This window comes from Protopterus annectens, chromosome 5.part0, assembly GCF_019279795.1.
Source record: "Protopterus annectens isolate FY-2018-M chromosome 5.part0, PAN1.0, whole genome shotgun sequence".
Classification (NCBI taxonomy): Eukaryota; Metazoa; Chordata; order Ceratodontiformes; family Protopteridae; genus Protopterus; species Protopterus annectens.
Genome location: NC_056735.1, coordinates 786,764,995 through 786,791,943, shown reverse-complemented (window position 1 = coordinate 786,791,943; position 26,949 = coordinate 786,764,995).

The following is a 26,949-nucleotide window of genomic DNA, read 5'->3' as shown; positions in this document are numbered from 1 at the left end:
CAAAATTCTTCCTGGTGCATGATAAACTGAATTTGCTTCAGGTGAAAATTTAATGCAGTATGTTTTGGGAAAACATTTTAATTTATTAAATAAAGAAAGAAAATACTAGAAGTCAATATATTTTTCACATTGTACTCTCATTGAAGTACCCGTGTACATATTTCTATCATTGCCCTGGACAGTAGCATCAAGGTTTTTGTAATGCTAGAATGTTGTAAAGGCTTCCCAAAGGAAGTGCACATACTATCAGCACCTCTGTCAACATTCATGCTCTCATGCTAGCTGCCTTTCGTACTCTTATTCTGAGCAGCATTAGAGACATTCAACGTACATTTTATAAACATTCATACTGCTAAAAATCTGTGAATTACTCCACATATATATTTCCTGAATCCTTTTAATCACACAGCTACCTGCATTTTTCTTTTTGTATTTCAATCTGCGTATTTATTTTTGGCTTTTCATTATTTTCACTCACAGCATTCATTTTACACAATTCCAGTTCCCCAGCTAAACCTTTAACTGCATACTTCAAAATGTGCTTACTCTAATACATCTAATGCTTTATCATGTGTCAGGTCTAATTCTCTTAACAGCTTGCATCTGACTTTGTCATGTTTATCATTAATGGCTTATTGTTATTCAAAAATGCGCTTGTTGATTGGACAGCCCAACCAATGTGCCTGTTGCAAATCAAGCATACAAAAACAGAACAAAATTCCACCTCTAAAGTACCATTGCGCGGACAGACTTTTCTATTGGACTATGCTACTGAGGGCAGAGCAAAATACAAGAAAAATCAGGTGCATTCTGAAAAAGTAAACAAACAGAAACATACCTGATTTCCTTTTATTTCTGTGCCATCCCTCTTTAAATCTTGACAGGCTCTCATACCTCTAAACTGTCCGGATCTTCTCAGAATGTGCAGATTTTTGCCTCATAGCTTTGGTCTTTTCCTCATTAAGAAGTAATTTTCTGGCCAATTAGTTTTTACATGAGTTCTGGGTATATGGCTCCTTGATACTCAACAGATCCTGACATTTTTCACCAAACCTATGAACCTACGAATGTCTACAAAGAATGTTCATAATGTTACAAAAATATGAATTAACAGTTATATTTAAGCCAGGAAGACAGATGCATATTACAGGTACACCAAGTAAAGTTTATCTGGAAGAAGGCAAGGAGGAACTGCTGAACCATGACTTAGAGGTAATGTCAGTCATTTTCTGTCTACTTATTTCAGAGAAAAGATTGTGAGAATGTATAAATTATACAGTGTAGGATACAAAGATGCAATTACTGAAAGACATTGGATCACAGGATCATAAGAAGTTACTAGGCTAATATCCCAAGAGCCTTTACAAGCCTAGTCAAGTTCTGCCTTGTTTCCATGATGAGCACCTATTGTTCCTGTCCAAGACAGACACAGGTAGAACCCCCGGAATGAATTTCCATCCAATTGTTCAGATTGTGCTTGAAGAGGGCTATATCTGGATGGCCAGATAACAAAAAGACAGTTCAAATGCAAATAGAGATGTGCAGTAGATTACAGAATGAAATCATCTATGTAAATGGTCTGTTGTTCAAATTAATTACAATGACAGTGCCTTATCAATTAGGGACACTAAAAAGACTTTCGGCTTTTCCCGGTTAGGGGTTGCCACAGTGAAACTTGGCAGCAGATTTTTACGGTGCCAAGTTGCCAGTCCAACGCCCAACCTTCAACGAAGGCACACCCATTCACACTCGCACCTACCTGCATGTCTTTTTAACGTCACTCAACGACGGGGAGGACATGCAGACTCCACACAGAAGGCACTCCAGCTGGGAATCGAATGGAAGAACCTCTTGCTGTGAGGTGACAACGCTAACCACTGCGGCTTTAGAGACACTATGCTTAAGAAGACACATGAATCACACCTTGGAAATGTAATGTGTAAAAAGACAGCAAAGGATGTTATGTCTTAGCCAAGAATGTCTCATCAGATTTAGAATTTGGTAAAGAATTGGCAAGTATGCGAAATGTTTCAAAAAGGCAAAGTGAAAGAAGAACAGATTCTACATGAAATTTCAGAATAGCCATTGGGAAAATGTACTACAAACATCATCTTCTGATTTCCATGTATTTATTTTATTTTATTTCATTTTAAATTTGTTAACTGGGAAGAGTGCTTATTCTGTTGGACTTATTTCAGCCTAAGCCTGAGGTAAACACAATAGATGCAGGACATTATATACAGAGTGAATGACAAACTGCAGTATAATTCATGTATTATATACAGAAAAGCCACTTATACATGTATTATACACAGGGTTATATTTTATTTATTTATTTTACATTTGTTGACCGGCTAGTCCAGCTGGATACATATCCATTTTCAGCAGAGGCCCGGGGAGAAAAGCTCCTCGAGAGTACAAAACAATGTATGACGTTAATCAAATAAAAACAGTAAATAAATTCACAGTTTAACAAATAGAAGTACTATATACAATTTAGCTATTTTATGCAAAAAAGAACATATTGAAATAGATAATTGGGTAAACAATAAGTAAATAAGTACAGTACAGGAACATGCTAGAAAGAGGTGTGTTAACATAAGATACTAGAGTGACAAAGAGAGATATTAAGATATAAGAGATAGTCCAAATTAGTTGAAAGACAAGTTAAGCTTCTGGAATCCAGTATGCAGGTAGATTATGCAGACATTAAGATTTAGAAATTTAGTGAGAAGTCAAGAGTTGTTAGTCTGGGTTAAGACAGGTGCATAGCCAATGTGTTTTAAGGTAGGATTTAAGCCTGATTTTGAATTGTGTAAGTGATGGTAGTGAGGTTAGGTCGCTGGGAAGAGAGTTCCAGGTTTTCCCAACGGTGTTAGAGAATAGAGAGTCCCCTGCCTTGTTGTTGGCTTTGTGTGTTAGTACTAGCATTTTAGTAGCTGAGCGCAGGGTATTAAGGTTACTGTAGGGAGTGATAAGGTTGGTAAGAATCGGTGTGTTACTAGGTTGATACAGGATTTTATAGGCAATTATTAATTGATTAAGTAGAAGTAGGTTGGGTAACTCTAGCCAACCAAGATTTTTATAATTAATACAGTGGTGGGTCCTAAATGTAGAGCCAGTTGCAAATCTTGCAATATTGTTGTAGGAGACTACTAGTTTGTTCATATTGGTTTTGAGAGGTTAGTATAAATAGGGGAGGCATAGAGGAGGGTAGAGATTAAGTGGGTCTGGGCAATAGTAGATCTAGCTAGTGGGGTAAGAAAGGATTTGATTCTATATAGTGAGCCTAGTTTTTTGTTAACTGTTTTTATGGTATTGTTTATGTGGGCCTCAAAGTTAAGGTTATTGTCAATTAGTACCCCTAGGAGTTTTGTGTTAGAGTCAGGGGATATAATAGTTCCGTTGTTAGAAGTGACAGTAAAGTTTAGAGGTGTGTGTCTATGGGTGGGAGTAAAAAGTAGAAGTTTGGTTTTTTTAGGATTTAGGATAAGACATTGATGTTGTAGCCAATCCTCAACTGTGTTAAACACTTTTTGGGTAAGAGAGTGTAGGTCTGCTGGATTTGGGGCTGTGCAGATTAATGTGGAGTCATCAGCATATTGTATTAAGGAGGCCTGGGGAATAACAGTGTAGAGGTCATTGATAAAGACAGAGAATAGAAGTGGTCCAAGTATAGAACCTTGGGGGACACCTAGTGAGATGGGGAGATGGGGAGATAGGTTGTTCCCCCACATGACTGCTTGTTACCTATTGCTTAAGTAGGATTCAAACCATTGTAAAGAAAGAGTATCAAGGGACAGGTTTTCAGTGTGTTAATGAGAAGTTTGTGGTTAACCATGTCAAGGCTTTGGAGAGATCAATAAAGAGGGCTGAGGATAGTATGTTGTTATTAAGATTTTTATTTATACAGTTGGAGAAGGATAAAAGGGCAGTAGTAGTACTGTGAAATGGCCTGAAACCGTGTTGGCAGCTAGCTAGCAAGTTGTTGTCTATAAGGTGTTTTAACAGTTGCATATGAATGCATTTCTCCATGATTTTTGCCAAAGGAGAAAGTATGGCAATAGGTCTATAATTGGATAATTCCCTAGAGTTTCCACCCTTATGAAGGGGGATAATATGTGCAATCTTCCAGGTGCTAGGAATTGCACCTTCAGAGATTGTTCTATTAAAAGTATCCAGAAGTGATTAATAAAAGAGACACCTCAACTAATTCAGTCATTACATTACTCAGAGCAATATTGTCTAGACAAGGGATTCTAGATAGCCTTGTTTCAGACAATGATACTTAGTTTGCGAGTTAGGAGTTTCACAAATTGGTAAAATAATAAGAGTTTAGCCCTATCACTACCAATCTGAGATATCCGTAGTCTAATGGGCAAGTGCAAAGAATCTCCCAAACTGTGAAAATATATCATGAGAAACTGTGCTTGTAAAGCAAAGCAAGACTTGTTATCTAGCATTAGCAGAATACAGAAACACTTTGCAGCAACCTGTTGGTTTGACAACTACAATATACAGTTGCTGCTGTAGTGAAGATAAAAGATGAAATTTCTTGTCTTCCATGTTGTTTAAGTAGGAAGTTTGGCAAAGAAAAAATGCATAGGTTCGTAGGTTCTTACTAAGTTAATGGGCAAGGAGCCCACTGAGAAGCTCAGCCCCATCACCCAGAATGGTGGAAGGTTTAAAATATCCCCCATTAAGTAATTTTCTCCACACATTCCAGGTAAAAATTAATGATCATCCATTCACTCATCCAGTCTGATTTTAAAGGTTGCTATGGAAGTACTCTGCTTGGTATGTATGGCAGCTTACTCATGAAATGAGGAATATGTTGGGTTAGGTATATGTTGTGCCATCTGGAATTCACTAGACAATCTCAAAATACTGAAATGTTGAATTTCAGCATTTCGAGACTGACTAGTCGAACACCCACATACCCAAACACCCAAAACCAAGAATAGCACAATCGCGACCATACACACACACATACACCTACCTAACTGCAGTAAAACAAACAAAACAACACACACAAACACAACATAACAGACACACACACACACACCTACCCTACCTATAAGCAGGGGGCAATCCCCCCTGCACCCCCACTACTTATATAAACTAACTCCGAGATCGCACTAAACGCACAAACACACAAAAAAAACCCACTACACACACTCACACACACTAACATCCCTAGCCAATACCCTTACACAAATGCCACTTACCTAAAACTCCAGATAAATCCACAAACCGTACTGCGCATCACAAACACGACACCACAATAGCGGATTCGACATTTCTGCAGTCGGCATAGTGCAGTTTCATGTAACAGCACTTTCGTGTATTCAGTCTCGAAGTATTGAAATTCGACAATTTAGTACTTTGAGATTCTCTAGTGTTTCTGCCTTCTGATGCTAACAGGTACTAAAGGTTTAAGTCTGTAGAGTACGTAATTGCTTTACTACTGGTTCTGTTCAGATGAAGGCGTTCAGAGTGCTGGATCACTCATAGCCTGGAAGGCAAAGCAGAGATCAACAGTCAAGAGCTTCTGTGATACTTAGTAGCAGAACTGGGCTTTTAGTCTATCAGAATAGCTAATGGTACTGAGACCTGGGGTCATTCTGGAAAGGAAACATTGAGGTTTCAAGAGTTGATTTAGGTTCTTAGTGAGGTAGATACCAAAGGGGGTCTTAGATTCAATGGTGGGGCTAAAAATGGAGCAATAATGTAGTGCTATAACCTCCTTGGACATTAACGAGAAGCCACAAAGCATATGTTGTGCAAGGAAGAAGGACTTTCTAACCACAACAATATGGTGGTCAAAGGACAGTTTGTTGGCAATATAGTATCCAAGCTCTTGATCACTGTGCCAGATTTAATTGGAATTTTTTTCTATAAGATAAGCAGCTGTAATACTACATAGGGGAAACTGTGCCACATGTTTTTTGTGTTGATGGTGAACCTATGATTAAAACACCATTTGTCTAGTCTAGCCCTTGCTGGAGAATTTAAGTATAATGGGATTTGATAATGACCTTAACTTTGCAATCATCAGCAATGTTGTTTAGCCATATTCCATCAATATCAGCTTTTATATCAAAAGAGGAAGGGGGCCAGGACAGAGCCCTGGGAGACACCAGTAGTAATGCATTTTCTGACTACAACAAGCTCTGACAATTTTAATGGTATGGGTAAAAGTGTGAATTTCTAATGTAGTGAACAAGTATAGATTAATATTAAACTGGGAGAACAAATAATAATCCCATCATGGTATGCAATGTCAAAGGCCTTGACAAGATCCAGGTATGCAGAGTGGACCAGAGACACCTTATCCAGTGCCTCAGTAACCCTTTAGTGAACTCAATCAGGTTGAGCACTCTTCCTTTACAAAGCCATACTGGTGTGTATCCAGGAATATAAGGTTACCTATATTATTGTTTATTAGTTCAGCTCTATTATGCTCATAGGCTTGCAAATATGTTGGTGAGACAAATAGGTCTGCAAATTCTGGTGGTCAGAAGAGGGTCACCTATATGCAAAGCACCACCAACAGCTATTCTTAAGAATGTAACCAGTGGAGAGGCTAAGGGTGAAGAGTTGAAGGAGGTGTATTGATAGATGGAGTTAGTACGTGTCAGCAGATCATCCAAGGATACTGTCAGGACCCATGGAATGCATATTTGTAATTTTGGAAAGTACCAAAAGGCTGTGGTCCAAACTGAGGGGAGATGTGAAAGGGAATGGTGGAGGCAGATGAGAGGGTGATAGGGGTGAAGCTGGAATAGAATCTGTCCACAAGACTATCAGCAATGTCATTAGAGTCAGAGAAGGACATATAATTAGAGATAACATTCAGTACAGAACTGTTGGTTACTTCTAAGCTTTCTAATATGACCAAAGAAGTCCTTGGGGTTGTCTTTTGAATTAGTTGTAACTACGTTTCATAGCTTAGCCTTGAATTTTCCAGTAGTAAGCTAAGGGACTTACTTATCAGTCAAAAGATTTACTTTGATAAAACAGTGAGAATTTTATTGTTTCTTCCTTCAGGAGAAACACTGCAAAATCCACCTGACAAGCATTCAGAGGAGAAACAAGTTACAGCAGTGAGATCAGATGCAACTGCAAGATTTTACTTTGTTGAAATCAAGAGTCATCTGCTTAGATGTAACAGAAGGTGTTTATATAAAAAGACAGACTCAAAGCAATAACAATCTTATTAGACTACCAAATGTGACAGAGAAATTCCAGAATGTGACATCAGTATCAAAGACACTCTTAGCAGTTTTGCACGATTATCCTGAGCATCACATTGTCCCAGATTGTTCCTGGCAAAACTGCCTGTTTAATGCAGGGCAAGGAAGCATGTTGACAAAGAGCAGCTTGTGTTCACTAGCAGAGTTTTATCAGAGATGGGAATCACAAATAAGAACATTAACAGATATCATAGTGAATGGGCTGCATTGAAAGAAAGGAATGAAAGCACAGGGAGCTGACTGTCCAGTTGATTAAGTTTTCATCGGACAACAAACCATTCCATCAAAATGTATAAACTTCTTCACACAAGGCTGTGTGACTATGAGGATATTTCATGAGTCAGGGAGCCTGCCCTTCACTTTGCCCAGAGATGATTTTTTTATTAATTTCAGTGGAATGGTCTATAGATAAATCAGGACTCAAATTGATATACAATAATTGGGAATTGGAATCAGGAATAGTTAAATGGAAGAGACCCTAGACCAGTTAAAGAAATGCTGATTATTGCTTTTCAGTAAAGTTAAAATTCTGTGTCAGTGTGATAAACTGCTTCTTTGAGTAATACTGTATGCACTGTCATTACAATCAGTAGTGCTAACTCTGGGCCTCGGTAGTAAAAGTCCAGAACAGGGAATCTAATCAAGTTTAGTCATCCATAGCTCCACTTTGAAATAAGGCATTTCTTATACATTTTTGATGGCACTCAGCCCCTCAACTACAAAGAAAATGTCACAGCAGAGTACCTACTGATGGATGAAATTTGTCCAAATGAGTAATAAGGACAGCTTACTTCAGTGCATTGTCAAAGGCAGTGGACTTACAGTCATCAGCCCACAAAGGGAATTTACTTTGTTACTCAAAAGTGCATCACAGCAAGAGGTTCTCCCGTTCGATTCTCGCCTTGGCTTGGGAGTGCCTTCTGTGTGGAGTCTGCATGTCCTCCCTGTGATTGGGTAGCATTCGAAAGACATGCGTGCGTAAATGGGCATTCCTTAGTTGAAGGTTGGGTGCCAAGCTGGCACCTCTGCATTTCGTAAAAATCTACTGCCAATCATTAGCGGACTGGAGTTCCGCTGTGGCGACCCCTTACCGGGAAAAAGCCGAAAGACAAACAACAACTCAAAAGTGCATTAGTTATGCATTTACAAAACTTAAAACATTTGAAATGAAGATAACATGCATTAGATGTCTGAAAAGATTAACACAAATATGTATTTGTTGTAGATTTAACTAGTAACAGCAATTTCAGCATAACAGCAAATATTGTTCTGATTTGTTTTACCAGATGGATTAATGGTACACAATTCATGACTAAGAATATCAAGAAGAATGCAGTTCAGACTATTTATAAAAACCCAGGATGCATTTGTTCTAAGTAATCAGCCTGTGCAAGAACTCCTGGAAAATGGCCTTTAGCACTGCTATAATTGTTACACTTTAACACATGTTATGGAAAGTGTAGTAATGGAAAATAAAAATCATGGCCTCAGAATTAATCACCTGTATTAATGTTATGTGGAAACACTGACTATAAAGCCAGTGTATCATGTTCAGGTATTAATATATACTAGAACAGAAGATGTGTTGCGTGTGCATTAAAAAAGGACAGCCCATGAACTGTTGTGACCAAAGTTAGAGATTGTTCACATAAAATGAAAATTAGAACAGTATGAGGTACACATAAAGAATAAAAACTAAAAAGTCAGCAGTAACTGTGCCTCCTTGGGCCTAATCCTACATCAAATATTTCATTTTAGTGTGACATTTTTTAAAGAATTTTATCGAAAAGCTTTGCAGAGAGAATGCAGAGAAATTCCACACTAAATTCTTACTTTATAACTGGAACGATCAATGTCAAAGAAAATTATCTATACAGATGAGGATGTTACTGCCTCCTATTTGACATCTGCATTACCTAAATGTTTGATGAAAGCAGCCTTTGCCCCTTAAAATTTTGGATAAAAGGAAAAATAAGCTTAGACTAGTTAAAAAAAGTAAGATAGAACAATAGTTCAAATGAATAGGAAAGCAAATACATTCCATGAATAGCAACTGGGATTCATAAGGCATCCTTGTATACACAGTGCTGGACTTTTCTATGATAGACAGATATGTATCATAGAGAATATCACTTTTTGGACTCTTCTTCTTCACCTAAAGCAAAGTACTTCCTTTACTCTATTCAAATGTAATCTGGACGAATGAATGGGAAACTACAAATTTATCCCTTATTTAGCACCCTTGTCCCTCATGAATAGGGGTAATATGAAAATGTTATGCCGGCTTTGAGTTACTCACACTGAAATTAAAAGGGCTAAAGATTTCATGGGAATGCATGGCTAGGCTTCTAAATATCCTCATGGATCAATAGCCTAGTAAGTACCCATGAATCTGTGAAACTATTACTAATGCCTTCCACATGTTTAGACCAGCTACTGTGCAGGATGGGAAAAGAAGAAACTCACATCAAGGCTGGTAAAGCAGCATGATGCACTAGAGCTTATTCATGTCCAGATCACCATCAGAAAGTCTAGTAATGCCCACTGCAGAATGAGTAATTTAATAAAAACACTGCACTCACCAGACAGAAAAGTATGCCATACGAAAAGACCATTTACACCAGTAAATAATAAATCTGAAGTAATTTGACATTTTAGATGTAATTCTTCAACATGCCTTCTCATATACATTAATTTGCATACTGTTTGGTTGTTGTGGCACATATGTGTCAATATGGTGTGATTTATGTGCGTGCATGTGTGTGCGTACGTGTGTGTGTGTGTCTGTGTGTGTCTGTGTGTGTGTGTGTGTGTGTGTGTGTGTGTGTGTGTGTGTGTGGTGGATTGGTGAGGCAACTGCCACGGGGTCATACCATCATGTGATATGCCATAAATATATGGCATACTTGCCCCTGTGCCATGTGTCACCTGAACTGGCGGTACTCAGTAAACCAAACTCAAAGCAGTTATAGTTCCCCTGTCTCCTCAATTTATTCCAGTTGAAACCATGGACCACCTCTTCCCCACAACTTCTGTAGTCAGCCAGATTGAGATAGGTATCTTGAGACAGTGTAAGAATTGTCTCATGCTGTCTGATGATCATCTATTACTCGAACAGTGTAAGAGGGATGTACTTATATAATATTCTTTGGGGCAGAAATCTCACAAACAGTAAACTCAGACTTCAGAACTGTCAACAGTACTCCACACATCACATATCTCCAAGGCCATCACAATACACATAGTCCATCTAGGTTCTAAAGATTAACTCTAAAGATTAAACTGCCTAAACCTCAAAGACCACCAAAGCTCAACACAGGCACAAAGCACATTCATCAAGTTAAGCCTACCACCTCACATAAAAAAGGAGTCCCAAGTCAAGGATTCTGAGCTTGTAAGGCAGACATATACCTAAACAAACATCCTAGTTGTAGGTGACTCCATCGTAACACATACAGATGTACCTGTTACCAGGTTAAACAAGCAAAGAGGGATAGTTTGTCTGGTGACAGGATCCATCAGATACACACACACACACACACACACACACACACACACACACACACACACACACACACACACACACACACACACACATACTCAAGTCCTTGAACAGCTCTGTCTTAGTACGTGCAGGTTTTAATGACATGATATGTGCATCCTTGGATGTTAATGACTTGATATGTGCATCCTTGGACTATATGAAGAGAGACATGATGGACCTCACAGACTATGTATTCCAGACAGATATGAGCCTAACATTGCACAACATTCGATCTTTTTCAAGGATAATATGATAATATGAGTAAAAATAACTCACTTCAATAATTGGCTTAGTTTTTGGTGTCATTTGAAGGGGGTCAAATGTTTCTCAGCCTGGAAGGATATAATCGACAGATGACACTCTTTCACTGGAGATGGCCTGCAATTGACCCTCTAGGGTTTTGATCATTGGGAATTACATTGTCCACCCCATAGTGCCTTTTTTATTCAATGCAACCTAATAAACATACTAATATAATGAAGCAAGCAAAGGAAATATGTAGGTATTACTGATCAATGCTAGCAGCCTAAACAAGAAATTATACTCCCTTCAAGTCTTCCTCAACCTGGGAGATGTAGACGTCTGTAGTGACTGAGACATGATTAAAACGGAGGAGAGCACGCCAGCTGTGCAGGGTTATAATACCTTCCAATAGTTAAAATCTTGGTGAAACTGCGCAAAATATTTCCAAAAACACACTTTGAACGCCAAAACAAATTTAATAAGTAAAGCTTTCGGGCTCACCACACTTCATCAGTACATAAAATCAATGAGACTCATCAAGACATTAAATAGGGATACTAATAGAATCACATGATTCAGCCAGCCTAACAACTTTAACTAATAATTAATTGTTTAAACTCTTGTAGTTTAAAACAATATTTACATATATTTAAAAAACATTAAAAACGTATACATTTTTACATTACTTATATACGTACATATACAAAAATACAAACATAAAAAGTCTCATAAATGCATATTATAAATAACAAAGGTCCTATATTTATGTGAATATCAACTTAAAGGGCTAAGATATAAAATTAATTCTTAAACATTTTCTCTCTGTCTTTTAACTAACATAGGTTTTATACTAACAGTGTTATTTAAACCTGGTGTAGCATCTGCTTGTAGCCTAATGATCCAGTCATATTCTTTTAACTCTAAAGCATTATTCATGTCTCCTCCTCTAATACCTATATTTATTACACCTATACCCCTAAACTTAAAAGTATGTGTATTGTTGTCCATAACATGTTTACTCAGTAAAAGGAAAGTGGTGACAAATGCACTGAAAAAACATATTATCGATATGACCCCTATGAACATCAGGTGTTTCAGCTATATGGCGATTCTGATTGCCCATGACTTTTACGTGTGAAGTCATTTTAATGGACAATTTCAGGCCAATAAAGCCAAACCCCACTAGCTCATTTGCTTATATCCCATGTGTCTCTGTTACAGGAGGTTTGGGAGGTCACTCATTGGAAGTTCTAGCTTGGCTAGAGTTTTCATTTAGTTTTTACTGATTGTTTTTTCAGTGTGACCTTCTCACTCTTTGTTTTGATATTGTCAATAGAATCAAAAATACTATATTAATACACTTGTACAGTATCTGTAGTGGGCAGAGTCAGAATCTTGGATCTTGGCTTTACTAACACAGGGGTATCTTGCACCATCACTTGCATACCTTCATCACTTACTAAGCCTGATCATAAAGTCATGTCCTTCACAATAAAACTGAAACTAGAGATGTCTTCCACCTGGGATACTTTTAGAAATTTCTCTAATACAAGCTACCTACTCCTAAGCTTCAAATACTCACCAAACACAGTTACCTCTGCTGAAGATGTAGAAACGTACACTACTACACTATACCAGCATGTAAACAGCTGCAAAGATGCAGCTGTAGCCCGTAGGAATGAGCTTAAGGCCAACCCCAAAAACAAACCCAATTGGGGAACCATAATATCTACAAGCTTTACAATAAAAGGAAGAGAATGTTGACTAAAAGTGAGAAGAGTCACTACCAGAGTAATAGAGTCAATGTCACTGAAATAAACAACCAACTCAGTAGCTTAATAAAATCCACCAAAGCCAAGTTTGAGGCTAAAATAGCTGCCCAAGCCAAATACAATCACAAGGTCAATTTTTGTTCTGTTTACATCAGAAGCACAGCACAACAATGCACTAAGCTGATTGCAAATGATGTTACCTACTCTGGGGTTGAAAATATAAAAAAAAACTACTGGCCTATAAATTCAGCTCAAACTTTACCGAACTCTCCCCTTTGTCTGTCCCACAAGATATATCTGAAAGTGACTCACTTACAGCTATCACATAAGACCAGGTCCTAAAAGTACTATTAACGCTAAAACTACAACATAGATAGACAGATCCTGACAATATTCCTGGATGCATCTTAAATAGCATGAATAATGATCTAGCCACCCCCTAACAAAGTGTTCAACCTCAGCCTACACACAGGTTTTGTACCAACTGACTGGAGAACAGCTACATTCATTCCCTTGCATAAAGGCAGACTTGACCTAGACCCAGACAATTATATACCCATAATTCTGACCAGCCTCATATGCAAAGCCAATGAATGACTTAATATGGAATTAATAAATAAAAACATAGAAAACATTGATACACTGGACTCATCACAGTTTGGACTTGTTAAGGGCAGGTCATATTTACTCAGCCTGCTGGACTTTTTTAAAAAGGTCACCAAAGCAATAGATGAAGCTAAAACTGTGCACACTGCATACCTTGACCTGGCCAAAGCCTTTGACACAATCCACCACTCAGACATAGTTGAAGAGCTAAAAAAGAAAAAAACGAGAAAAAAAAACTCTACACCTCTACCCCCCAGTGGCTTGCCAACTGACTCACAGATAGGACACAGGAGATCAAAATAGAGGAAGCTACCTCCACAAAGAGACCATTCACCACTGGAGTCCCCCAGGTTCAGTGCAGAGACCTTTCTGTTTGGCATCTGCTTCTCTGAAGTAAAAACCAGTACTAAAGGGCTCTGGATGACTAAGCTGTCAGGTGACTGCAAGCAAGCTAAGAGCAGTCATTGAATCAACAAAAGATTTAACCATCCTGCATGAAGGTTTGTCCCAAACAAATAACTGGTTCCAGAAATATGAAGTGAAACTAAATGCCAAAAAATGTATTATCATATCCTTTGGAAAGTCACTTACCCTGGGGAAATACTATATTGACAATGTTCCCTTAAAGTTGACCCAGTTGTTTGGGATTTGGGAACTTAAATGGAGAGTGCCCTAACTTTCAACCAATATATATCCAGTGTCATAAGACAGTCCTTCTTTAATGTGCAGCTTATAAACAATGGGATTGCATCTAGATCTAGAGATGTCATTGTACTCCTTTTCTCAGCCCTCATTAGGCCAATCATTGAGTATAATGCCTCCTTTGGAACGTATATGTCTTGTGTCTGAGATATAAGGCATCTTCTGACCCAGTACTGATGGACCTACTGCAAATCAACAAGTGGCATCAGAAATTCTCAGTAAACAGAGCTAAACCTCAACTGCAACATCAGCAGAGTGGTTTGGAGGGACAAGTATATCTCACAGAGGATAACACTACTCTGGAACAGACTTCTCATCCTTGTAAAACAAAGCTCATTCTTATCCATATTCAACAGAAACTTGTATCTATAGATGGGTAATAGAAAATTTACTCCGGGATTGCCTCCTGTGCTACTTACTAATGGACAGATGCAGCTCCTAGATGCTTTATCACATGCACGATTCCCCTCAAATTATTTATGGCATGATCCCAGTTATTTTCACTACAGGTAATATAAAATTAACAACCATGGGATGATTAAGGCCAATTTAACACCATACAGGATGTTAATTCAAGCACCTAAAGGGAAATGGCTAGCTTAAATGTCCTGCAAGGGTAGCTATCTTAGTATTTACCTATGAACCCATATCTACTACAACACAGGGGCGTTTTGACCAGACTTTTCTTGTTTCTTGCTTCTGTACACTGGTTATGATTTTGGCTTATTGTTTAACACAGTTATCAGTCCAACTTATCCACCAAATAGTGTGCAGATTCTGCAGATATCTTTGTTTCAAGTATCTTCTTGCCCTGCACCAAGAGACGTTTTGTAGAGCACTAGACCCTCATAGTATTTCAATGTAGATTCAAAATAATATACTAGTTGCGTGGGTTGACAGCTGCCATGTCATTTTTGCCGATGGCTGCAATCTGGTCATAAACTGTCTGCTTTTTTTGTTAATTCTCTTCGTAAGGGAGCTAGCACCCAGTATTAAACTGATATTGCTAAGTAGAGGGTGGGTTAGTGCTCTTCCTTATTAAAATAATCATCTATTTATCTATCTATATGTACATCCAATTAGCTATCTATGTATCTATCTATCTATCTATCTATCTATCTATCTATCTATCTATCTATCTATCTATCACCTATCTAATTTAATTAGTCTATCTATCTATCTAGTTATCTAAATAAAGTAAAGTAGAGATGTACAATGACAAAAACAACAAAATTATTATTAAAATAAAATTACAATAATAAAATGGCATGAGAGTTCAAAGCTATTATATAAAACATAAATTATTTTCTAGCATCTTGGCTAACACCTTCAAGTAGAATAACTAAAATGATACTTCTTAAAATATAAATAACACAACTTTAACAAGATGAACAATAAAAAAAATCAAGAGTAAACCTGCTGAACCATGACTTAGAGGTAATGTCAGTCATTTTCTGTCTACTTATTTCAGAGAAAAGATTGTGAGAATGTATAAATTATACAGTGTAGGATACAAAGATGCAATTACTGAAAGACATTGGATCACAGGATCATAAGAAGTTACTAGGCTAATATCCCAAGAGCCTTTACAAGCCTAGTCAAGTTCTGCCTTGTTTCCATGATGAGCACCTATTGTTCCTGTCCAAGACAGACACAGGTAGAACCCCCGGAATGAATTTCCATCCAATTGTTCAGATTGTGCTTGAAGAGGGCTATATCTGGATGGCCAGATAACAAAAAGACAGTTCAAATGCAAATAGAGATGTGCAGTAGATTACAGAATGAAATCATCTATGTAAATGGTCTGTTGTTCAAATTAATTACAATGACAGTGCCTTATCAATTAGGGACACTAAAAAGACTTTCGGCTTTTCCCGGTTAGGGGTTGCCACAGTGAAACTTGGCAGCAGATTTTTACGGTGCCAAGTTGCCAGTCCAACGCCCAACCTTCAACGAAGGCACACCCATTCACACTCGCACCTACCTGCATGTCTTTTTAACGTCACTCAACGACGGGGAGGACATGCAGACTCCACACAGAAGGCACTCCAGCTGGGAATCGAATGGAAGAACCTCTTGCTGTGAGGTGACAACGCTAACCACTGCGGCTTTAGAGACACTATGCTTAAGAAGACACATGAATCACACCTTGGAAATGTAATGTGTAAAAAGACAGCAAAGGATGTTATGTCTTAGCCAAGAATGTCTCATCAGATTTAGAATTTGGTAAAGAATTGGCAAGTATGCGAAATGTTTCAAAAAGGCAAAGTGAAAGAAGAACAGATTCTACATGAAATTTCAGAATAGCCATTGGGAAAATGTACTACAAACATCATCTTCTGATTTCCATGTATTTATTTTATTTTATTTCATTTTAAATTTGTTAACTGGGAAGAGTGCTTATTCTGTTGGACTTATTTCAGCCTAAGCCTGAGGTAAACACAATAGATGCAGGACATTATATACAGAGTGAATGACAAACTGCAGTATAATTCATGTATTATATACAGAAAAGCCACTTATACATGTATTATACACAGGGTTATATTTTATTTATTTATTTTACATTTGTTGACCGGGCTAGTCCAGCTGGATACATATCCATTTTCAGCAGAGGCCCGGGGAGAAAAGCTCCTCGAGAGTACAAAACAATGTATGACGTTAATCAAATAAAAACAGTAAATAAATTCACAGTTTAACAAATAGAAGTACTATATACAATTTAGCTATTTTATGCAAAAAAGAACATATTGAAATAGATAATTGGGTAAACAATAAGTAAATAAGTACAGTACAGGAACATGCTAGAAAGAGGTGTGTTAACATAAGATACTAGAGTGACAAAGAGAGATATTAAGATATAAGAGATAGTCCAAATTAGTTGAAAGACAAGTTAAGCTTCTGGAATCCAGTATGCAGGTAGATTATGCAGACATTAAGATTTAGAAATTTAGTGAGAAGTCAAGAGTTGTTAGTCTGGGTTAAGACAGGTGCATAGCCAATGTGTTTTAAGGTAGGATTTAAGCCTGATTTTGAATTGTGTAAGTGATGGTAGTGAGGTTAGGTCGCTGGGAAGAGAGTTCCAGGTTTTCCCAACGGTGTTAGAGAATAGAGAGTCCCCTGCCTTGTTGTTGGCTTTGTGTGTTAGTACTAGCATTTTAGTAGCTGAGCGCAGGGTATTAAGGTTACTGTAGGGAGTGATAAGGTTGGTAAGAATCGGTGTGTTACTAGGTTGATACAGGATTTTATAGGCAATTATTAATTGATTAAGTAGAAGTAGGTTGGGTAACTCTAGCCAACCAAGATTTTTATAATTAATACAGTGGTGGGTCCTAAATGTAGAGCCAGTTGCAAATCTTGCAATATTGTTGTAGGAGACTACTAGTTTGTTCATATTGGTTTTGAGAGGTTAGTATAAATAGGGGAGGCATAGAGGAGGGTAGAGATTAAGTGGGTCTGGGCAATAGTAGATCTAGCTAGTGGGGTAAGAAAGGATTTGATTCTATATAGTGAGCCTAGTTTTTGTTAACTGTTTTATGGTATTGTTTATGTGGGCCTCAAAGTTAAGGTTATTGTCAATTAGTACCCTAGGAGTTTTGTGTTAGAGTCAGGGGATATAATAGTTCCGTTGTTAGAAGTGACAGTAAAGTTTAGAGGTGTGTGTCTATGGGTGGGAGTAAAAAGTAGAAGTTTGGTTTTTTTAGGATTTAGGATAAGACATTGATGTTGTAGCCAATCCTCAACTGTGTTAAACACTTTTTGGGTAAGAGATTGTAGGTCTGCTGGATTTGGGGCTGTGCAGATTAATGTGGAGTCATCAGCATATTGTATTAAGGAGGCCTGGGGAATAACAGTGTAGAGGTCATTGATAAAGACAGAGAATAGAAGTGGTCCAAGTATAGAACCTTGGGGGACACCTAGTGAGATGGGGAGATGGGGAGATAGGTTGTTCCCCCACATGACTGCTTGTTACCTATTGCTTAAGTAGGATTCAAACCATTGTAAAGAAAGAGTATCAAGGGACAGGTTTTTCAGTGTGTTAATGAGAAGTTTGTGGTTAACCATGTCGAAGGCTTTGGAGAGATCAATAAAGAGGGCTGAGGATAGTATGTTGTTATTGCGATTTTTATTTATACAGTTGGAGAAGGATAAAAGGGCAGTAGTAGTACTGTGAAATGGCCTGAAACCGTGTTGGCAGCTAGCTAGCAAGTTGTTGTCTATAAGGTGTTTTAACAGTTGCATATGAATGCATTTCTCCATGATTTTTGCCAAAGGAGAAAGTATGGCAATAGGTCTATAATTGGATAATTCCCTAGAGTTTCCACCCTTATGAAGGGGGATAATATGTGCAATCTTCCAGGTGCTAGGAATTGCACCTTCAGAGATTGTTCTATTAAAAGTATCCAGAAGTGTTTAATAAAAGAGACACCTCAACTAATTCAGTCATTACATTACTCAGAGCAATATTGTCTAGACAAGGGATTCTAGATAGCCTTGTTTCAGACAATGATACTTAGTTTGCGAGTTAGGGGTTTCACAAATTGGTAAAATAATAAGAGTTTAGCCCTATCACTACCAATCTGAGATATCCATAGTCTAACGGGCAAGTGCAAAGAATCTCTCAAACTGTGAAAATATATCATGAGAAACTGTGCTTGTAAAGCAAAGCAAGACTTGTTATCTAGCATTAGCAGAATACAGAAACACTTTTCAGCAACCTGTTGGTTTGACAACTACAGTATACAGTTGCTGCTGTAGTGAAGATAAAAGATGAAATTTCTTGTCTTCCATGTTGTTTAAGTAGGAAGTTTGGCAAAGAAAAAATGCATAGGTTCGTAGGTTCTTACTAAGTTAATGGGCAAGGAGCCCACTGAGAAGCTCAGCCCCATCACCCAGAATGGTGGAAGGTTAAAAATATCCCCCATTAAGTAATTTTCTCCACACATTCCAGGTAAAAATTAATGATCATCCATTCACTCATCCAGACTGATTTTAAAGGTTGCTAGGGAAGTACTCTGCTTGGTATGTAAGTCAGCTTATTCATGAAATGAGGAATATGTTGGGTTAGGTATATGTTGTGCCATCTGGAATTCACTAGACAATCTCAAAATACTGAAATGTTGAATTTCAGCATTTCGAGACTGACTAGTCGAACACCCACATACCCAAACACCCAAAACCAAGAATAGCACAATCGCGACCATACACACACACATACACCTACCTAACTGCACTAAAACAAACAAAACAACACACACAAACACAACATAACAGACACACACACACACACACACACCTACCCTACCTATAAGCAGGGGGCAATCCCCCCTGCACCCCCACTACTTATATAAACTAACTCCGAGATCGCACTAAACGCACAAACACACAAAAAAAACCCACTACACACACTCACACACACTAACATCCCTAGCCAATACCCTTACACAAATGCCACTTACCTAAAACTCCAGATAAATCCACAAACCGTACTGCGCATCACAAACACGACACCACAATAGCGGATTCGACATTTCTGCAGTCGGCATAGTGCAGTTTCATGTAACAGCACTTTCGTGTATTCAGTCTCGAAGTACTGAAATTGACAATTTAGTACTTTGAGATTCTCTAGTGTTTCTGCCTTCTGATGCTAACAGGTACTAAAGGTTTAAGTCTGTAGAGTACGTAATTGCTTTACTACTGGTTCTGTTCAGATGAAGGCGTTCAGAGTGCTGGATCACTCATAGCCTGGAAGGCAAAGCAGAGATCAACAGTCAAGAGCTTCTGTGATACTTAGTAGCAGAACTGGGCTTTTAGTCTATCAGAATAGCTAATGGTACTGAGACCTGGGGTCATTCTGGAAAGGAAACATTGAGGTTTCAAGAGTTGATTTAGGTTCTTAGTGAGGTAGATACCAAAGGGGGTCTTAGATTCAATGGTGGGGCTAAAAATGGAGCAATAATGTAGTGCTATAACCTCCTTGGACATTAACGAGAAGCCACAAAGCATATGTTGTGCAAGGAAGAAGGACTTTCTAACCACAACAATATGGTGGTCAAAGGACAGTTTGTTGGCAATATAGTATCCAAGCTCTTGATCACTGTGCCAGATTTAATTGGAATTTTTTTCTATAAGATAAGCAGCTGTAATACTACATAGGGGAAACTGTGCCACATGTTTTTTGTGTTGATGGTGAACCTATGATTAAAACACCATTTGTCTAGTCTAGCCCTTGCTGGAGAATTTAAGTATAATGGGATTTGATAATGACCTTAACTTTGCAATCATCAGCAATGTTGTTTAGCCATATTCCATCAATATCAGCTTTTATATCAAAAGAGGAAGGGGGCCAGGACAGAGCCCTGGGAGACACCAGTAGTAATGCATTTTCTGACTACAACAAGCTCTGACAATTTTAATGGTATGGGTAAAAGTGTGAATTTCTAATGTAGTGAACAAGTATAGATTAATATTAAACTGGGAGAACAAATAATAATCCCATCATGGTATGCAATGTCAAAGGCCTTGACAAGATCCAGGTATGCAGAGTGGACCAGAGACACCTTATCCAGTGCCTCAGTAACCCTTTTAGTGAACTCAATCAGGTTGAGCACTCTTCCTTTTACAAAGCCATACTGGTGTGTATCCAGGAATATAAGGTTACCTATATTATTGTTTATTAGTTCAGCTCTATTGCGTTCATAGGCTTGCAAATATGTTGGTGAGACAAATAGGTCTGCAAATTCTGGTGGTCAGAAGAGGGTCACCTATATGCAAAGCACCACCAACAGCTATTCTTAAGAATGTAACCAGTGGAGAGGCTAAGGGTGAAGAGTTGAAGGAGGTGTATTGATAGATGGAGTTAGTACGTGTCAGCAGATCATCCAAGGATACTGTCAGGACCCATGGAATGCATATTTGTAATTTTGGAAAGTACCAAAAGGCTGTGGTCCAAACTGAGGGGAGATTTGAAAGGGAATGGTGGAGGCAGATGAGAGGGTGATAGGGGTGAAGCTGGAATAGAATCTGTCCACAAGACTATCAGCAATGTCATTAGAGTCAGAGAAGGACATATAATTAGAGATAACATTCAGTACAGAACTGTTGGTTACTTATAAGCTTTCTAATATGACCAAAGAAGTCCTTGGGATTGTCTTTTGAATTAGTTGTAACTACGTTTCATAGCTTAGCCTTGAATTTTCCAGTAGTAAGCTAAGGGACTTACTTATCAGTCAAAAGATTTACTTGTAAAACAGTGAGAATTTTATTGTTTCTTCCTTCAGGAGAAACACTGCAAAATCCACCTGACAAGCATTCAGAGGAGAAACAAGTTACAGCAGTGAGATCAGATGCAACTGCAAGATTTTACTTTGTTGAAATCAAGAGTCATCTGCTTAGATGTAACAGAAGGTGTTTATATAAAAAGACAGATTCAAAGCAATAACAATCTTATTAGACTACCAAATGTGACAGAGAAATTCCAGAATGTGACATCAGTATCAAAGACACTCTTAGCAGTTTTGCACGATTATCCTGAGCATCACATTGTCCCAGATTGTTCCTGGCAAAACTGCCTGTTTAATGCAGGGCAAGGAAGCATGTTGACAAAGAGCAGCTTGCGTTCACTAGCAGAGTTTTATCAGAGATGGGAACCACAAATAAGAACATTAACATATATCATAGTGAATGGCTGCATTGAAAGAAAGGAATGAAAGCACAGGGAGCTGACTGTCCAGTTGATTAAGTTTTCATCGGACAACAAACCATTCCATCAAAATGTATAAACTTCTTCACACAAGGCTGTGTGACTATGAGGATATTTCATGAGTCAGGGAGCCTGCCCTTCACTTTGCCCAGAGATGATTTTTTTATTAATTTCAGTGGAATGGTCTATAGATAAATCAGGACTCAAATTGATATACAATAATTGGGAATTGGAATCAGGAATAGTTAAATGGAAGAGACCCTAGACCAGTTAAAGAAATGCTGATTATTGCTTTTCAGTAAAGTTAAAATTCTGTGTCAGTGTGATAAACTGCTTCTTTGAGTAATACTGTATGCACTGTCATTACAATCAGTAGTGCTAACTCTGGGCCTCGGTAGTAAAAGTCCAGAACAGGGAATCTAATCAAGTTTAGTCATCCATAGCTCCACTTTGAAATAAGGCATTTCTTATACATTTTTGATGGCACTCAGCCCCTCAACTACAAAGAAAATGTCACAGCAGAGTACCTACTGATGGATGAAATTTGTCCAAATGAGTAATAAGGACAGCTTACTTCAGTGCATTGTCAAAGGCAGTGGACTTACAGTCATCAGCCCACAAAGGGAATTTACTTTGTTACTCAAAAGTGCATCACAGCAAGAGGTTCTCCCGTTCGATTCTCGCCTTGGCTTGGGAGTGCCTTCTGTGTGGAGTCTGCATGTCCTCCCTGTGATTGGGTAGCATTCGAAAGACATGCGTGCGTAAATGGGCATTCCTTAGTTGAAGGTTGGGTGCCAAGCTGGCACCTCTGCATTTCGTAAAAATCTACTGCCAATCATTAGCGGACTGGAGTTCCGCTGTGGCGACCTACCGGAAAAAGCCGAAAGACAAACAACAACTCAAAAGTGCATTAGTTATGCATTTACAAAACTTAAAACATTTGAAATGAAGATAACATGCATTAGATGTCTGAAAAGATTAACACAAATATGTATTTGTTGTAGATTTAACTAGTAACAGCAATTTCAGCATAACAGCAAATATTGTTCTGATTTGTTTTACCAGATGGATTAATGGTACACAATTCATGACTAAGAATATCAAGAAGAATGCAGTTCAGACTATTTATAAAAACCCAGGATGCATTTGTTCTAAGTAATCAGCCTGTGCAAGAACTCCTGGAAAATGGCCTTTAGCACTGCTATAATTGTTACACTTTAACACATGTTATGGAAAGTGTAGTAATGGAAAATAAAAATCATGGCCTCAGAATTAATCACCTGTATTAATGTTATGTGGAAACACTGACTATAAAGCCAGTGTATCATGTTCAGGTATTAATATATACTAGAACAGAAGATGTGTTGCGTGTGCATTAAAAAAGGACAGCCCATGAACTGTTGTGACCAAAGTTAGAGATTGTTCACATAAAATGAAAATTAGAACAGTATGAGGTACACATAAAGAATAAAAACTAAAAAGTCAGCAGTAACTGTGCCTCCTTGGGCCTAATCCTACATCAAATATTTCATTTTAGTGTGACATTTTTTAAAGAATTTTATCGAAAAGCTTTGCAGAGAGAATGCAGAGAAATTCCACACTAAATTCTTACTTTATAACTGGAACGATCAATGTCAAAGAAAATTATCTATACAGATGAGGATGTTACTGCCTCCTATTTGACATCTGCATTACCTAAATGTTTGATGAAAGCAGCCTTTGCCCCTTAAAATTTTGGATAAAAGGAAAAATAAGCTTAGACTAGTTAAAAAAAGTAAGATAGAACAATAGTTCAAATGAATAGGAAAGCAAATACATTCCATGAATAGCAACTGGGATTCATAAGGCATCCTTGTATACACAGTGCTGGACTTTTCTATGATAGACAGATATGTATCATAGAGAATATCACTTTTTGGACTCTTCTTCTTCACCTAAAGCAAAGTACTTCCTTTACTCTATTCAAATGTAATCTGGACGAATGAATGGGAAACTACAAATTTATCCCTTATTTAGCACCCTTGTCCCTCATGAATAGGGGTAATATGAAAATGTTATGCCGGCTTTGAGTTACTCACACTGAAATTAAAAGGGCTAAAGATTTCATGGGAATGCATGGCTAGGCTTCTAAATATCCTCATGGATCAATAGCCTAGTAAGTACCCATGAATCTGTGAAACTATTACTAATGCCTTCCACATGTTTAGACCAGCTACTGTGCAGGATGGGAAAAAGAAGAAACTCACATCAAGGCTGGTAAAGCAGCATGATGCACTAGAGCTTATTCATGTCCAGATCACCATCAGAAAGTCTAGTAATGCCCACTGCAGAATGAGTAATTTAATAAAAACACTGCACTCACCAGACAGAAAAGTATGCCATACGAAAAGACCATTTACACCAGTAAATAATAAATCTGAAGTAATTTGACATTTTAGATGTAATTCTTCAACATGCCTTCTCATATACATTAATTTGCATACTGTTTGGTTGTTGTGGCACATATGTGTCAATATGGTGTGATTTATGTGCGTGCATGTGTCTGCGTGTGTCTGTGTCTGTGTGTGTGTGTGTGTGTGTGTGTGTGTGTGTGTGTGTGTGTGTGTGTGTGTGCCTGTGGTGGATTGGTGAGGCAACTGCTATGGGGTCATACCATCATGTGATATGCCATAAATATATGGCATACTTGCCCCTGTGCCATGTGTCACCTGAACTGGCAGTACTCAGTAAACCAAACTCAAAGCAGTTATAGTTCCCCTGTCTCCTCAATTTATTCCAGTTGAAACCATGAACCACCTCTTCCCCACAACTTCTGTAGTCAGCCAGATTGAGATAGGTATCTTGAGACAGTGTAAGAATTGTCTCATGCTGTCTGATGATCATCTATTACTCGAACAGTGTAAGAGGGATGTACTTATATAATATTCTTTGGGGCAGAAATCTCACAAACAGTAAACTCAGACTTCAGAACTGTCAACAGTACTCCACACATCACATATCTCCAAGGCCATCACAATACACATAGTCCATCTAGGTTCTAAAGATTAACTCTAAAGATTAAACTGCCTAAACCTCAAAGACCACCAAAGCTCAACACAGGCACAAAGCACATTCATCAAGTTAAGCCTACCACCTCACATAAAAAAGGAGTCCCAAAGTCAAGGATTCTGAGCTTGTAAGGCAGACATATACCTAAACAAACATCCTAGTTGTAGGTGACTCCATCGTAACACATACAGATGTACCTGTTACCAGGTTAAACAAGCAAAGAGGGATAGTTTGTCTGGTGACAGGATCCATCAGATACACACATACACACACACACACACACACACACACACACACACACACACACACACACACACACACACACACACATACTCAAGTCCTTGAACAGCTCTGTCTTAGTACTTGCAGGTTTTAATGACATGATATGTGCATCCTTGGATGTTAATGATGTGATATGTGCATCCTTGGACTATATGAAGAGAGACATGATGGACCTCACAGACTATGTATTCCAGACAGATATGAGCCTAACATTGCACAACATTCTATCTTTTTCAAGGATAATATGATAATATGAGTAAAAATAACTCACTTCAATAATTGGCTTAGTTTTTGGTGTCATTCGAAGGGGTTCAAATGTTTCTCAGCCTGGAAGGATATAATCGACAGATGACACTCTTTCACTGGAGATGGCCTGCAATTGACCCTCTAGGGTTTTGATCATTGGAAATTACATTGTCCACCCCATAGTGCCTTTTTTATTCAATGCAACCTAATAAACATACTAATATAATGAAGCAAGCAAAGGAAATATGTAGGTATTACTGATCAATGCTAGCAGCCTAAACAAGAAATTACACTCCCTTCAAGTCTTCCTCAACCTGGGAGATGTAGACGTCTGTAGTGACTGAGACATGATTAAAACAGAGGAGAGCACTCCAGCTGTGCAGGGTTATAATACCATCCAATAGTTAAAATCTTGGTGAAACTGCGCAAAATATTTCCAAAAACACACTTTGAACGCCAAAACAAATTTAATAAGTAAAGCTTTCGGGCTCACCACACTTCATCAGTACATAAAATCAATGAGACTCATCAAGACATTAAATAGGGATACTAATAGAATCACATGACTCAGCCAGCCTAACAACTTTAACTAATAATTGTTTAAACTCTTGTAGTTTAAAACAATATTTACATATATTTAAAAAACATTAAAAACGTATACATTTTTACATTACTTATATACGTACATATACAAAAATACAAACATAAAAAGTCTCATAAATGCATATTATAAATAACAAAGGTCCTATATTTATGTGAATATCAACTTAAAGGGCTAAGATATAAAATTAATTCTTAAACATTTTCTCTCTGTCTTTTAACTAACATAGGTTTTATACTAACAGTGTTATTTAAACCTGGTGTAGCATCTGCTTGTAGCCTAATGATCCAGTCATATTCTTTTAACTCTAAAGCATTATTCATGTCTCCTCCTCTAATACCTATATTTATTACACCTATACCCCTAAACTTAAAAGTATGTGTATTGTTGTCCATAACATGTTTACTCAGTAAAAGGAAAGTGGTGACAAATGCACTGAAAAAACATATTATCGATATGACCCTATGAACATCAGGTGTTTCAGCTATATGGCGATTCTGATTGCCCATGACTTTTACGTGTGAAGTCATTTTAATGGACAATTTCAGGCCAATAAAGCCAAACCCCACTAGCTCATTTGCTTATATCCCATGTGTCTCTGTTACAGGAGGTTTGGGAGGTCACTCATTGGAAGTTCTAGCTTGGCTAGAGTTTTCATTTAGTTTTTACTGATTGGTTTTTCAGTGTGACCTTCTCACTCTTTGTTTTGATATTGTCAATAGAATCAAAAATACTATATTAATACACTTGTACAGTATCTGTAGTGGGCAGAGTCAGAATCTTGGATCTTGGCTTTACTAACACAGGGGTATCTTGCACCATCACTTGCATACCTTCATCACTTGCTAAGCCTGATCATAAAGCCATGTCCTTCACAATAAAACTGAAACTAGAGATGTCTTCCACCTGGGATACTTTTAGAAATTTCTCTAATACAAGCTACCTAC